The sequence below is a fragment of the Falco naumanni genome, chromosome 7, assembly GCF_017639655.2.
Source record: "Falco naumanni isolate bFalNau1 chromosome 7, bFalNau1.pat, whole genome shotgun sequence".
Lineage (NCBI taxonomy): Eukaryota > Metazoa > Chordata > Aves > Falconiformes > Falconidae > Falco > Falco naumanni.
Window position 1 is genome coordinate 22218058 of NC_054060.1, and position 14994 is coordinate 22233051.

A 14994-nucleotide genomic window follows, 5' to 3' on the forward strand; every position below is an offset into this window, starting at 1 on the left:
TAGTATGATGGAAGTGAATTCTGTCACTTAAAAGCTTAGTGGGGAGCACTTAAAGCTTGTTACAAAATCCATGTAATAGCTGAAATGCAGATTTAGAAACACAGTAATGAAGATGGAGATTGAATTCTGACAGTGTCACTTGGCCCGTTGACCTGCTAAATGCCACCTACCAAAATACAGTTGCGTTATATCACCAGTTGTCATAGACATGCTCACTGCCCCTGTTCATCCAAATGGCTTATGCATAGCTTCATGTTAATCATTTACTTAGTGTTGGTTCTTACATTCCTCTGGTCTATGACCAAAATTAACATTCCTAAGCAGGTATTTTAGTTACTCTATTCAGCAATCAGTTGTAATCTTATTAGGCTTTTGCATTTTAATTTTAAGATCTGTGCCTTCTGAGAGCAAAAGCTGTCTGGGCAAAAGTTTCAACTTTTTGCACCGATGACTAGTGTCCATTCTCTGATCACTAGGGCCAAGCTGGCAGCTGGGCTGTTAGATTGCTAGACCTTCAGATCTGAATGTTATACATCAACTTCATTTATCATTAACTGGAGCAGACCTGTGTTAGCTGTTGTTCCGTTATATGACATAATTTACACATCTGGGACAGTGAGGTCAGTTGTCACCTATGCTAGCTTGATCCAATAAAATCATTAAGTGCAGAATTGGGTGTAGGTCATGATTATCAAATTTTGCTTTTAGTGCAAATTCTGGATGTAGTGCTTCAGGTTTTTGGCAGAGAATGGCAAAAAGGTTTGAGAGTTATATGCAGCAACTCAAGTTCCCAAATACTTTGCATGTGTTTCAAGTAGCCTGCAATGTAAGTTTTGGTTTGTGTTCATCTTCCTTGTCAAATGGATTGTTCCGCGTAAAACTTGAATATAAGCTTTGTATACTTGGAGAAATAATGCACAGGAAATGTATTTATTCTGAAGTGAGACTCTGGGATGAAAACCAGAGAGGCTTTAGCAGAGCTGTTCAGACAACTCGGCTGAGTTACAGCATTAATTTCTCCTTTCAAAATCTGGAAGCGATAAACACTTCAGATGTGCTTTCTGAATGCAGTGGAATCAGTCCCTTGGGCAAACAGTGTATGAAAAAACCTTTGGAATTAATGTTGGGTATCACTTGGAAAATACTGAAATGCTGTATACATACTGGAGCTAAGAATGCAATGTTTTACCTTTTCCATTCTAAAGCCTTCGTTCTGTGCAGACTGGTGTCACAGTGACCTGTTTCAAAAAGACCAGATAGGAAAATTGCTTGATTTACTTGAGTTTTTTGGCTTCAGCTCCAGGACAACGAATGGAAAGTCAGTGAAAATATATCTTTCTGGGGTCTCTGTTATTAAAAGTGTTAGGAGTCAGTCTGCTCTTCCATACAAACAGCTTGACTTGTTGCTGGAATGTGGTGGTTTTTTTTCCTGTTGGGGGTTTGAGGTGTGTTTTGGGGTTTGTGGTTTTTGTTGGTTTTTTTGGGGGGGTGGGTGGGGGTGGGGGTGTTTGTTTTTTAAGCTATGCCACCCTGCAGTGTGCAGTGGCAACCGTGCCACCTGCATGTCTCAGTGCCAGGCAGAGGGCATTGCTTTATCTGCGGCACTGGTGTTGCAAGTCTATAGTCCTGTTACAGCAACTGAAACCAGCTCTGGGTGACTAATATTGTGGAGTACTTCAAGTTTTTGCAGTATTTCAGTAGCTTATTTGAGAGCAAAGGCAAACAATACTTTCTAGCAAACTGTCTTGAGGTGACCTGATTTCAGTTTCTTGACAGAAAGGCGATGGAATGCTGGGGTGGCACATGGAGGGAACTTTAGGGAGCTAACTTCAAAGGTGAACCGCAGTGAGGCAGGGAGATTTGAAACTAAAGTAGCTCCAGTATGGGGAGCAATTGAAAAGGATAGTATTTGGGGTTAGACAACTCATGTACACGGCTGGAGGGCTGATATAGTTCAAAACTCTTTCAGTGTGGAAGCGTGATGGAGCTTTACTTGCTCCATACCCTATTGAACAAATATAGATTAGGTATATAAAAAAACTTGGTCTAAGACCACATAGCTAGGAGTAGCAAAAGCATCTTGAAAAGGGTGATTTCATGTTCTCCTGTGTAGGCTGGACACTGCCTCAGTCCAGAATCACGTGCTTGGAAAGGTTAGTCCTGTCAAGAGAAGACGTCTCTCTCTGTTACTGGGAGGGGGGAGTGAGGAGGAGCTTGAGCTCCTCATATATTTGATTTCAACGAAGAGTATAAGCAGGATGTATTTCTCATGTATCAGCGTTGTCTCTCCTCCTTCCCCCATCTGAATAGCCATTCCAGACAGCGTTCTCCCCTGGGACGCTGTAAGTGCTGCTCAGCCTGTCTGTGAACGCTGCAAAGCATCATTTTTGTTCTTTGGGGGACTTGAAGTGGAGCAATTAAAATGGCAGGAAGCACTTGGGACATAAAGATTTATATCTGTGGGAAGACCTTATGGAATTCAAAGCCTATTTTAATTGGAAAGAATTGATTTGGCAGCTGCATAGTTAAAAATGTGCTGGGTTTTGTGAAATTTTAACTTTATGCCCTCCAAGACGAATCAGGCAGAAAGAGAACTGGTTTATGCATATAGTGTACAACAGCTATGTGTACACTCTGCAGAGCGACTAAGTCACTGAGGAACTCTACTAAGTAGTAGTGATTAAAGCTGCCTTTTAAATTCCTGCCCACCCCTCCCCATAGTACCAGCAGACTGTTACCTTCTACAAGAAGACAAACCCTTCGTGCAGGAGGTGGCTGCTCAGCTTATTTGTTTAATGCAGCTTCGCTGACTTGCATAACCAGCTGTTGTTTGGAGAGGGAAGTGCGCCGAAAGCAATTAGAAAATTGTCGATTGCTGAGGCTGGAATACTGTATAGGAAGCTTGATACCAAGTAATTGTGCTAGGAAGATGCGCTTCAAGCATAGAAGAAAACGAGGAAGTGCTGTCTCGGAAATTCGCACAAAGCTTTATTACTGGTGATCAGTTCTGCGAAGCACGTTTCCTCTGGAGAGGTCTAGAACAGCTGCTGGTGACAACGGGCTTGCTCTGAGCGGGAGGGCGATGTCTGTGGGTAAGGATGTGCTTCCCGTCCGCTCTAGTCAGCCACGGTCCCTGCAAGTTATTTCTGATCTCAACTTCTACAGTCTTTAGACCTTAACTGGAGGGACAGCCTCCACTGATGGAAGATATCCATGGGCCTCAAGTGCCTGCTTATGATTGCATTTTGAACCCCAAACCAGCTATTTAAAGCATGCACGCTAGTTGAATTAGCAGTTGCTGTTTATAGAAAACAGTTTTAGGTCTACTTTTTTCATTACAGATTATACTGAGGTGGTAACAGACTAAACCAAATTAGTTTTTAAGTACATAACATTTCATTTTTGTCTTACTAGAATAAATTTAAGGAAATGATTTCCTGGGGGTGAAATTTTGAGCTTTGTTTCTGTATGTGGTTAGAGAAATGGATAGAGGGAAAAGATAGATAATGCTGAGATAAGGAACACCTGCATAGTTTGTGTAGCAGAAAAAAAGTGTGGAGACTTCCTAAAATTTAGCACTTCCAATTCTAAAGTGATGTGAAACTCGGACATTGAATGGTATTATAGTGTCCCCCCTTTTTGGTAGTTTCATATCCAGAAGAAGATAATGTTATCTGTGAAGGCTGTTTTTATAGGGAGAAATTGTGAGAGAACACTTCAGTATTTACTGCTGAATTTTGAAAATCAAACTTTTTAAATAGGGAAATAATTTCAATTCCAAGTCTTTTAAGTAGTCACAGCAATTACAAACAATTGGTGTTAAGATGCTGTACTGTAAGTTATAGAGCTATAATGATAAATAAACAGTGAAGGTTCTAACTTGCTTTCCAGAACTGCATTTTGGTACCTGATTGCCCTGGACAGCCTTCTGCTTGTGTGGTCTGTTGGAAGACAGTTTTCATTTGTGGAGTTTGAAAATTGTTAGAATACTTTCAAATGTCTTGATAAATTAATGGCCTTTCATTGGGACAATTTATTTTATTTTATTTTTTAGGAGAAAACTGTATCTTAAGCTGTGAAGTCTAAAGATCAGGCACAGTATGTCAATTTTTATTTTGTCTAAAGGAATTGAGTTTTTAAGAATAGCTTTCTGGAGTGCAAGAATGAAATAGAGCAATGAATCAATTTCATAGTTGTTACTTGAATTTGGGTGCCTCTGTGGAGTTCGTTAGCAGCTTGGTACATTTTGACATACATTTTATCCAGTACTGCAAAATCTGACACTGTTTGACTCCACATTCTCCCCTCCTTCAGGTCTCTGAACTTGGCAGCACACGTGTGTGCTGCTGGCTCTTCAGAAATACATGTCGTTTTAACAGCGGAATGATAGCTAGCATTATGTTCACGGAATTTTAACTTGAATTTCCTAGGCACAGAATACTTCCATGAATACAGTATTCTGGCAAGGAGGAACTAAAGTTATGGCTGACTTCTGTTCTGGAAATACCTAAATCATACGAATAGAGTTGGAGTATATTTGTACAGGGCATATAATGCAAAATACAGTGATACTTTTAGCTCCCTGCTTTATGATGTGAGCTCTTCAGGGTTAGAAGTTACAACCATTGGCAAAAACATAAAGTTTTTGTTTTGAAATAGGAGAAATAGTAGGTACACCTTCTGGGCAGTACAGTAAAGACTTTCCTTCCCCAGGAATATTCACTGGATGTTGTCCACATTCTCTTTGGGCTTTAAGGAAGGTTTTCCTGAGTTGTGTCTTTTCCCAACTGCTGAGCGGGTTTTCAAGCTGGCGTTTACCTCAGATGTCGGGCTTTCTCTGTTGAAAACTTCTAGCCTTGACCATGTTGAAAATGCTGGGTGTGCTGCCCCTGTGTGATGAAGTGTTGTGTGAAGACCTTGTGTGTTTGCATGTCTAAAGTAACAACAATATATACATACACACGCACATGTATGCGCATATACAGAGTTGGCCCAGAATCTTTTATCTCCTCATCTCAGAGTAGCTGCATTGCCTTTGATAACCAGCTTTCGTGCTGAGGAAGTCTGGGACCTGGTTTGGGAGACAAATCTCCGTTTGTCTGGAGATTCTCTGTAATGCACATGGACCTGGACAAGGTGATACATCGAAGGTTTGTTGGCATACCAATAAAAAGATTGGGTGCAATTTAAGTTTGTTTTGTTTTGGTGAGTTTGGATCATTCTGGTTTGAGTTCAAAATAATTTCTCTTTCCAAACATTATAAATTTATATGCAAACATGGACTTATTTAGCATATTTTTTATTCAGTATGTTTCTCACTGTCAGGATAGTTAATGTGTTGCCTAAGTTAAGTATTCAATAACTTGGTCTGAAGATAAGGAATTTTACACACCACTGCTCTTCAAAAAGAATCTCTTCAGTCTAGCAAAACAGTGAGGATAATATAACAGTGACAAATCCAAGTTTTATTTCTGTTGGATTTCTACCACTTTGTATCTGGAGTTTCTGAACCAATACTATACTAACCCTTTGGATGCAAATAGAAAGCTGCCCTGCTTTCGAGGAATATATTGGGAAGGTTGGCAGAGTTCCTGTTAGTCGTGCCAGAGAGGTAAATTGTATGCTTTGTCTGCTGCAGTGTAAATGGGCTGTAGTTGTGTTGTGAACACATTTAGCTGGCAAATTTTATGCTAAATATAGACAGCTTGAGAATGACACCATTAGAATGGCAGATGTCCTGTCTTGGAAACATACTGTGAAAAAATTGTACCAACGACAACAACCTTGTGGTGTGGTGCTTTTTTTTTTTTTTTTTTTTTTCTTTTACCTGTCTATTGAAAGACTACTTTCATTATTTTATTGCTTATTCAGCTTGTGCACTGACCCTGGACATGGAATCTTAAGTCCTAAAAGTAATACTCATATTTTCAATTACTTTATTTGCAGGCATTTTGCCAACATTGTATATGAATTTCATGTCATCGTTCACAATGGAAGTGTTCACATTACAGACAACTTCATAATTTGATTATAATCTTGTATTGTCTCTCAAAAGTGACATATTTAAATTATTATTGGCAATAAAATAGATTTGTTTGTTTCTGTTGGTTTAACTGTCAGTACGTGGAACCAGCTACCTTTGTTACTTACAAGGTATTCCTACAGGGACTTTAATGTAATACCTGGATCTGGTGATAGTTTTATATTATATGTCATTAAAATCTACCATGCACATAGTCAAGTTACATAAAATGTTTTTGTTAATATATTTTCTTTAACTTTTTGAGAAGAAATATAGAAACTGTAGCCATTGCAATAGGCAGTCATTTTAATTGCCTAAGACTTTGGATTTTTTCTGGATTGCCTTATGCTGTAAATTCCTTTTTGATCTAACTGTAAACCTAGCTTAATTGTTGGGGGGGTTGTTGTTGTTGTTAAAAATAAAGGTTAAATTTGTTTTCCTGAAGAGGAAAGCTTGACTGGGGATTGGGAGCAGGGCCAGTGTTACGTCCTGGATTGATACGTCTTTCGTGGATGAGTAGCTTGAAGGGAAATGTGAACCTACTGTAAAAGATGTTTGTTTAGAAGTGTTTGAGGCCTGTGTGATTCATTAATTAACAGTAAAGAAAATGTAAAGTTCCCTTTTTCCTTTTTTTTAAATATTAATTACTTATGACAGTTGAATTCACACTTTTTCATAAAGATGATGCAAATATACTGTTATTTCCATTGCCATGGAAATGCTGAGGTTCAATAGCTTCCACCGAACCAGTGAATCTTTGCAATGGATTGCTGAATAATTGATGCTTTAGTGTATGTCAGCATAAAGAGATGAGAAATCTAATTAATTTTGATGTGGGTGCAAGTACATATTTGGATATTCTGAGTGTATAGCATCACAGCGTGGGAATAAAAGAGTCCCTATGCTGAAGAATTTCTCTCTGGCGCTATGGAGTTTTGTTCACGGCTCAGGTGTTGGTATCCACCAGCGAACTGCAACTGTTCGAAGGCAAGGTACGCTTTTTGTTCTCATGAAAAATAGGCTTAACATCTTGTTTACAGCTGTTAAACTGCTTACAGATTGTCTGGTTGGAAAGAACGGTTAACGTTAGCATAGATTCCAAATTGTAAAAGGTCAGAAATTACTGTTAGTGTGAATGGTACCCTGGTGAGGAAAGTGCTGTGTACTCATTTTTGAAAACCTGTTATTTCACATAATTACCTGTCATTTTCAATTACTATGTGTTGTATCACATGATTGAAAAATTATGTATTTAGCTCTGTTTTTAAAAGACTATATTCTATGCTCAAACTAGAGCCAGAGATTTAATCATAATGAAGAACCATTATGATGACTAGTTAACTCCTTGCAGACGTGGCATGTCTGGCATACTTAGTAGTGGCTGATACTTGTTATTCTCTGTGCGGTAGCACGCAGAGGGTGAGTGTCATTCACATCATGACAGAAGGATCGGTGGGTTTGACATGTGGCACCTTTCTAGTGCGTGGTTTCTTAGGAGGGCAGTAAAGCATGACTGCCTGGTACTTGGGATCACTCCTGTGAATCAGTCAAACTTGCCTTCTGTCATCAAAGGAAAGGCATTCCGATTTGATGCCAGGATGACATACTGTTCCGGGCAAACATGTTTCAAAGAATTACCAAGCATGACTGAATGTGAATATTTGAATATTTGCGGTAGCTTTTTCTGTAGTAGTAGTAATGACAACAACAACTTTTTATTTTATTATTACTATTATTGCTATTATTAACCATTTAACTTTTGGTAAACCTTCTTTGCCTACCTTAAAAAGAAAAGCAATTCATATTAAACAGATTTTGTCTTTCTACTAGACAACAAAACAGAGACTTCTTTCCGAACTTACCTAGAGAGGAAGTGGGAGTTCAGATTGAAGTTTAATACCTGCTCCTTTGTGGAAAACTATCTGCTGTTCTTGATGAGCCCCGAACAGGAGGAAGGTAGTATTTGCCTGAACAAAACCTTCAAATTCATGAATACACAGTAATATCTCTTATATTAATCACAGAAAGTTAGCTCAGCCTCTTAACATAGATCTGAGATTTACATGATTTTGAAAATACAGCATAGTTGACTTCAACTGATTTTTCTGCTAGATACAGGCATGCAGTCTTGAGAAGAAATTAGTGCTGTACTCTCCTCTTACGTTGCAGAACTTACCTGTTGTGCCTTTTTCATACCTCCTCAAAACTATCGTACTATATGTGGAGGATGCTGTAAAGATTAACAATTAGAAGCTGCAAAACCATAGTTAAAATCTGATAGAGTGAAGCAGTAATAGATCCGTAGAGGTCGAAAGCTGACTTTTGGCAGACCAGTGCAGGGCTGAGCTCCCACCACCTGTGAGGCAGAAAGGAAGAAAGTCTAACTGGAATGCTTCAGCTCATACTGAGGCACCATTTTCATAAAATTCACAATTTTTAAGGAATAAGTGTAAGGAAAGAATTGCATTTGAGAGTATAGTTTCACCTGGGGGATAGTCACATTTGCCTAGATGCTGAGTGCCTTGTTCCAGTTAGTTTACCCCTGGTCAGATATTTCATAAATGATCAGAATTCATCGATGTGGTATATGTTGCTGATTACAGTCAATAAAGAACAGGTTGGTTTGGTTATTTTGAACAGTTAACCTAGTTGAACTCATAGATGGCAGGCAAAAAGGCCCAGGAGTGTTGGATGGTTTGGAGCAGAGACAAAGTGAGTGGCGTGTTACCTGGGGAGAGGGGGGCAGTCTGGATATGATCTGATAAATGTTAGTTCCTCAAACCTAAAGTATAAATGATATATTTTATGTGTCTGGTGTGGTGGAAGGGCAAGAAACGGCATCGCATATCAGTTTGTTCTGCTTTCTGAAATGGATTTTTTACTATAATGAATGCTTCTTGCAATACTCTGCTGGGGAAAAAAGAAGTTAATTAAAACTTCATTTTATGTTCAAAGGTAAATTTTGTGTTTCTAATCATACTACTAAAAACTTATTTACTTGCAGCAGCCATTTTGAGGTGTAGGGTGGTTACTGGGCTTTTTTCCCCTTCATAGCCTGTGTTTATCCTTCACAAATAGTAAGCATACTAGCAAAGCATGTGGGTGTTGTTGAGCAAGTTACTGTGATGAAACTAAATGCAGAATTTCTGGATTTATGTGCAGTGTTCTTCTGTTTGCCTTCTGCAGCTGGGAAAGCTTGCTGGTTTCAAGGTAGTGCAGTGCATAAAATTTGAAAAAATCGGTAGCTGAAATCTGCCTGCGGGCATAACAGAAGCTTTAGTCTCGTAATGTAGTAACTTTTCCTCACTGACCAAGAGGAGTGTAGTAATGGTTGAGGTATGATTGTTCAGTGTTTCATGGTTAATGTAGTTACAGTATCTTAGAGGAACATTTATGTAAAATATTAAACCTTTATCATAATGGCTTTTGGTAATGAAGTTACCTAGATTAAAGCCTAATACAAACCACCTTGATTTTTTTTTACAATGAGAGCTTCTTCAAGTAGTGTCAGACGAAGGTTTCTGTTAGCTGCTTGTTAGAGCCTGTCAGTAGTGGTTCACGGTATACAGAAGAGCATGACTGTCTTTGGTGGCATTTCTGTGATGGGCTTTTATACCCCCGTTCTTGACCTTGGAACGCCCCACTGGGTGCCCCTGATTCCTGGCAGTTGCTGCTGTGTTACTTATCCTAGTTGAGCCAGTCTGTCCTTGAGAAAGTAAAGCCCAGGCACAACTGCAGTTAGCATGTGGATTTACCTGAGGTGTACAAACTCAGTGTGTTGCTAATCCATCTGGTTTCGCGTGTGTTATGCCATGCTTTAGGGGGAGGTAGCATATCTGTTCTCAGAAATCACCTGCAAAAATACAGTTGTTGGTTACAAGAATATTTAATGTAAATGCCAGTGATTGCTTTGGTTGTGAAAAATCCTGTATTGAGCTACTACACAAAAACATTACTGTTGGTTTTTAATGTCAGTTTGATAAGTAAAGTCCTATGTCACCTCAGTTTTACTCTGGTTATGGCTGTTTCTAGTAAACGTTCAGACAATGCTAAAGGTACTGTAGCTTTCAATTATATTTTTGGTGGTGTCTTACCCCACCATTTCTTCACTTAAGATGCCTCCCAGCACTATTGAGCTGGATACCACCTTAGTCTTGAAACACATCCTGAGATGCATTTTATGTGGTGCTTCCAACAAGTCAGTTAAAATTTTAACTGACTTAAGTTTGTAATATTTTTTTCTTAACATTTTATAATCTTGTTATTGGTAGGCCTGATGTTGTTGCATGAATGCTACAGTTGCCAGCAGAAGGTAACTCAACCTTTTTACACAAATAAGAATAAGGAATTGAGGTCTAGAAGCCTGGTTGCAGCCTTCTTAGCAAAGCAAGCTGTTGAATGATTCTTCTTTAACATCCATATGTGTGTGGTTTTTATATAAAGTGGTGAAGATCCTTGTCCATAAAGGTAGAAATCATATCAAGTGTTACATCAAATGTAACAGAGTTAGGTTTTACCAGTTATTCCTCTGATATATTCACATGCCCTACTTAAATTGTGTTTGTACTAGCACACTCTGAAGCCATCTTTTCTGTGCTGCAGCTATAGGAGTTCTTATATTAGACCATAGCAACTGATCTGTAGCGGTCAGCAGGTCATTTTGCGCAGTGAAGATGCTTCCTGCTTCACCTCCTGGGCTGCCTGTTTGTTGTACAGAGCTGGCTGAAAGCAATTCCATTGCAAACTCTGCAATATCATTAAACACTCCCATCGAGTGCAGCGTGTCCCACCTAAGCTTGTTGCAGACCCTCCCACCTGAGCACGTGTAGCAGTGTGAGCTTGTTCTCAGAATGTTGTTCTACAGAATGCATCTTCTTGTGCTGATCGGGGATTAGAGAGATGTCCGAAGAAGAGAATGAAGGAAACATTTAAAAGGAGGATAGAAGCTGTATTCCTATGGGTCTTCTTGGTGTACGGAGCTGAAATCTAGATTCAGGATGCAAAGTAATCGTAGTAGTAAGTTACGGAGAAGAGCTTTGAAGGGAAGTGGGAATCTGCTTTTGGATATAGTTTGGGAACTGTATCAGGTCGTGTTGAATGTTCTTTGCAGTGTCCTGTGAGTGGCTGCATAGACCATGTTTCTCCACCCTGTCCTTAAACCAGACTTTTTTTATAGGGATGGGAATTGTAGCAGGGATTCAGTCTCTGAAGATGATGCTGAAAACATCTGTGCCTGATAATATTGCATCGTTCATATACTTGTAATTATTTACTGTCTTGTAGTGTTTTAAGAAAATAATAGAAAAAGACAGGTAGGTGAAGGAACTAAGAATTGAAAGAAGTCACACACTACAGAACATCTAAATTAGTACCAGCTAAAAATGGCCATTTAATGCCTTTATTGTGTGTAAGGAACGTAAGTTCTGAAGCACGGAACATACATCATAGGACTAAACTTCCAAATGTCTTGGGGGGACGGGACTATTCCCCTGTTTATAGCTCAGAATACTAAGCTATTAGCAGATTTGTTTAGCAGGGCTGATACAGTAATGTGGTTGAGAATGCCAACAGGGTTAAAATGACTCCATGCTTTATGTAATGGACCACGTATTTTGATTTGATTTTGGTTTTTAGAGCAATGCTTGGCTAACAACAATAAGAAAAAACCCAAAACAACACAATAAAAAACCTCCTAAAAAAATAAATTAAAAAAACCACAAAACCCAGTATAGGAAAACGCACAAAAATCCAGAGTAAATATGTGGGCAGAAATATTTTCCGCATTCAAAAGTTGTGGTATAAGAAGATTCAGGAATTTATCCTTGTAGCCTCAGTGAGTCTGTGGTGCAAATGCTACTGAACTGAACTACGTTATCACCAAGACTTTTGAGAATGCAGAGTACCTAGGAAATACCTATAAAGTGCAAAACTGTAGTTTACCTCTAATTCACAGTTGTAGAATTCTGCAGTGGGATTAAGAAAGCATATTCTACATCAGCACTTTTCTTTATTCAGTCTTGTTGTTCTATAAACAACATCACTAGCACCTGAAACAAAAACACTTCATAGAAATGTGGCTACAGCTAAGAAAAAAGAAGGGGAGGGGTCAGGGGGCTTATGCTAAAAAATACATCAAATATTCAGAAAGCTCTGTTGGATTTTGTGTAAACTTCCAGAATTAGGTGCTTTATGCACTCGTTGCTCCTGCCCTACAATAGGTTAAGCAGGTTAGTGGGTAGGCTGGTGCTGTAAAGAAATGCAGGGCTTGGACTGCTGGTTTGCTGACTGGGCTTTTGGGCAGCCAGTTCCACTCTGACTGCATTCCAGGAAGGGAGGACAATAGAATAAACAAACAGTGGTGACTAGTTTTTAGGCTCTCTTTAGCTCCCATTGGTAAGTAAAAAAATAGACGGCTACTTCAGCAGTAATTAACCCAGCTGAAAAAGGAATGTTCTTTCCACAGTCACGTTTGTTCAAGCTAGTCTTAAAATGTCAGAGTATAAGCAATTTTTGTTTTTCTCAGACTCCACAAGATACATTCAGTGTTTCACTGTTAAATATTCAGATAACTGAAAATCTGCTATTTTAAATGAAATTGTGATTTTGAAACATGGTATTCTACCCATTAGGTTGCTCTGGTAGTATGTGCATATGCATTGTTTGTTCCTTCCCTTGATGTAAAATGTTAGGAGTGTGGTTCTTTCACCTCTTTCCTTCCCAGTCACATTTCTGAATAAACATTTACATGAGTAGATAGACCCTCCTGGCACACTACAAAAAATAAATTTCTAGTTCACCATATTTGGTTTATAGGTTGAAAACAAGATCCATTTTAAAATTTTTTTTTAAAAGCACAATTCTGTTATTGAACTGCATCTGAAAAGAGCAGATTTCAAAGCAGTTTCCCAACCATTTATATCACAATGATGCTAAACGAATGGCACTTATTGAATTGGAAGATTTATGTGGGTGCCTTATGTGGGTGTGACAGGAAAGAAGCATATTGGGGTGGTCACTTCATTCTCTGTTGCATCAGATTCTGTTGTCCCCTTGTTGTGGTATGTTCTTCAGACGCGCGTTTTTGTTTTTTTTTTATACAAACCTTTGTACTTGTATAGTGTCAACCTTAATTGACGAAGGCTCTGAGTAGAAGTGAAAATGCTTCCAGCTAGTGCTTGGTGCTCTCAGAACTTGGGGATTTGAAAGGGCTTCTGACACCTTTGTCAACAAAGGACTGAAAATGAAGAAAGGTATCAATGTTGCAAGTGACTGACATACTTCACAATCGCATTTGAAACAAATTTTAGAATTTTAAAATAAGTGCAAGTATGGAGAAGTTGAATAGTAGTTTCCAGGAAGCAGAGGGGCTGGTGAGTTCATGGGCTGTACTGAACAGGACTTGGGCATGTTACTATAATACAAATGTGTGCATTACGGATAAATCCCCATACGCTGGTACAGCCGCCTAAGGGAACGCATTAGATACACATTCTGTGCACTGAACTTGCTTTTATCCTGACCTTAAACTTATCAGAAAATGTAGGGTGGTGGCACACCTTTTAATTAAACTTAATTGTACATTATTTGTGCGTTACTGGAGACATGGTAGATGTTGAAAATTTGAATGAACATGGATTAGGGGTCTACATTTCAAGGTATCATACTACTACAATGCCAGTTTCAATGCAGGTGATGCATTGGTTGCTGAAATAATTGTCCTAACGTAGACTGCATTTACTCTGACCTGCAGTAAATCTGTTAACCTGCAGTTAATAGTTGTGTCAGCATAGAGCTGATGTTGCTTAAAAGTCCACTGAAAGCAAAAAAAATCACTTTCATAATGAACCCAGACCTGAAAAACATCCTGATGAATTTATTCTATCAGAAATCTTTTTGCCAGCTTTGATTGGTGAAAATTTACGAGAATTCTTTTGTTGCTGTAGGCGTTTCTCAGCTAAGAGGCATTCCTTCTTCTGTAGCTGTGTACATGTGTGACTTCATTGTTTAACTTCCTGGTCTTTCTAAATGAATACATAAACTAGTTTCAAATTTGGATAGCTGTTGTGGATCAGAACTTGACCTGAATTTTTTAGTTGCAGTAAGGGAGTACTCCAAGAGATCTCAAAGTGGGATAGAAGCCTTCCATAACCAGCCTGTGTGCAAGGAGCGTACACAGGACCTTGCTAGCAGGAAGATCTAGGCCATCTTCTGTTTGCCCAGGCATATTACTGTGCCTGGAAAAATGATCGGTCTTGTAAACTTTGAGGTGATGGAAGAGAAGGTGGTGTTTTTTTCATAGCACTGTGGGGGTCAGGGAGGGTGGGGTGGGAGTTGATTGCAGTTTATCTAAATAAATTTCAATTTATTTTGATGTTCAAACTGATTTGCCCATCCTCAGGAGATGAGTATTAAACCTGTGTGCTATATTGGCTTTTATTTGGAGTAAAAGCTAACAAATGATCCTAAGAATCATAAAGAAAACAAAGTCTAAAAAACAAAGCGTAAAACCACCCAAACAACAAAGCCCACCTCCTCAAAACAACCAATACCTTGAAATAGAGTTCTGTCATCTTTTAAAAGCAAACCAGAGTTATTAAATCTATTTTTGTGCAGTCATACTCTGGGAAGGGAGATCATTGTGAAGGGAAATTGCCCGGAGAGGCTTGTGCTGTGCTGTTTTCTACCAAGTTGCTCCACACAGAGACCATAAAGCACAGAAAGGCACAGTTAATGCAAAATGGACATCTTTGAGAGGTCAATGTGATTATTTAATTTCTGTTTACACCCGGATTTGTGCTGCAAGTATTTTGTCAAGTGACCAAACAATTTCAAGGTATACTCAGAGTTCATTTATTGTGAGCTTTTAAAGAGTGAGTGATGTGGAAGCCTGGATTGAATTTTATTTTCTTGAACATAAAGCTATTCTCTTTGGCAATGCAAATTCCAGCTCCCAAAAAGAAAAGGAAACTTAT

At 38.8% G+C, this 14994-nt stretch overlaps 1 protein-coding gene across 5 annotated transcripts in view; it reads left to right on the top strand.

The window, feature by feature from the left end:
- Positions 1-14994, top strand: part of TLN2 (talin 2) — a 206463-nt gene that overhangs the window by 48104 nt on the left and 143365 nt on the right. The window lies entirely within an intron of this gene.